The following is a 1701-nucleotide window of genomic DNA, read 5'->3' on the forward strand; positions in this document are numbered from 1 at the left end:
TGATCTTGTGTGTTTTTCCCTCACTTATACTCTAATCTCGGCGGCAACCGAGGTTTGACAGTTGGTGTAAATGTGATATGTAGGGTATTCCACCTAGCTCAGCTGCATTGCATTGTTGTTGGAAAATTATTACAGTATGCCCATGTGCTTTTCAAATGATTTGATACGAAACTGCTTTATAATGGCTCTCACTTATATTCTATTAAAAATATTATATTGTTGTTTTGGATTTCTCTGCGTACCAGTACTTTTGTATTGACCCCCTTCCCTCCCAAGTTCGGAGGCACAGTCTAGGGGTCCAGATAATCAGTAGATTCTTTAGACAGAGTTGCAGAGTCACTTGGTAAGCCTTCTATATTTCGGAAGGCCGGATGTCTGGCAGTTTTATTTAACCTTTATTAGTTTTTGGGTTTACTGGGAGCCTTGTCCCTGTTTTCAAATAGTAATTTGTTTCAGTCATGTAGTAGAGATTTCGCAGACGGTTTTCAGATGTCGATAGAGATTGTGGGACATTATTTCCCATTATTGATTTCATTAGATTCATGACCATGTTTCTGTAATATTGTGTATCTTCCGCATTTCTTTTTATCACATGAATTATGTGCATGATTACCGGATAGATAGGGGTGTTTCGGGCCTTCATGGTTCAGAATGCTCGTCACGGCCAGGGCCCCGGTTCGGGTCGTGACATATACATGCAATAAATTAAGCCAAGAATGAATAAACATCACACACAGAAAACAAATGCTGTCAACATAGGTCTGTTTGAGAGTTGATAGCTGCTTAAAGTTTTGATTGTATCAAAGAGGCTACGATTTCATCAACTTGAAAAGCCTTGGCAAGAATATATGTTTCTATAGCTGGTTCTGATACGAAAACTTGATTAGCAATGCTCATAACACCAGGATTCTGGCTACTCAAAGCAGCAATAGAAACAACATTTCCATATCCCACGTTGTGTTGGTAGTGAACAAGTCTAATTGGAAAAACAAACACTTCGCCTTTTTTAAGGACCTTAGTATAAGGCGATTTTTAGGATTTGAAGTTACAAAACCAACTTGAAGAGAACCTTCAAGGAATGTGAGTATTTCAGTAGCTCCTGGATGAGTGTGTGGAGGGTTGATTCCCCACGGTGCATAGTCGATGCGCGCCAATGAGATACCAAGAGTGTTCAGTCCTGGAACTTGAGCTACATTAACAGCAGTGACCTTAGAGCCAAAAGTGTTTGATGTGTTTCCAGCCAAATATAGGCCACTGAAGAAAAGTCCTCTGCACGTTGACTTGGGATCTTTGCAAACTAAGCCATTTACCTTAGCTGAAAAAATGGAAAAAAGATACAGTGAGAAAATTCATTAAATTATTGATCTACTAGTCCTAATATAATACTCATTCCGCTTCATTCTAGTCTATATGACACACTTTCCTTTTTAATCTCACCAAAAAAATGTTACTTGTAAATTTCGCAACGATTTTACACTTCTCAGTTTACTGTCGATGAGAAGGTCTATAACCACACAACTATTATGGTATGTATAAGGCCACAAGTTTCGGAAGTTCTCGTTTCTTTCTTAAGTTCCGTGCTAAATCAAACTATGCCACGTTGGAAGGGAGGGACTACATAAGAAGAAACTGAAATTCTTATCGCGATTTATTAATATGCAATACCTGTGCTAGCAGGATCGGCCACACAGAAATCTTGCA

At 38.9% G+C, this 1701-nt stretch overlaps 1 pseudogene; it reads right to left on the minus strand.

Moving 5' to 3' along the window:
• Positions 1–783: 783 nt before the first annotated feature.
• Positions 784–1315, minus strand: LOC124894415 (annotated as a pseudogene).
• Between the last annotated feature and the right edge of the window lie 386 nt (positions 1316–1701).

The sequence above is a fragment of the Capsicum annuum genome, unplaced genomic scaffold, assembly GCF_002878395.1.
Source record: "Capsicum annuum cultivar UCD-10X-F1 unplaced genomic scaffold, UCD10Xv1.1 ctg73835, whole genome shotgun sequence".
Lineage (NCBI taxonomy): Eukaryota > Viridiplantae > Streptophyta > Magnoliopsida > Solanales > Solanaceae > Capsicum > Capsicum annuum.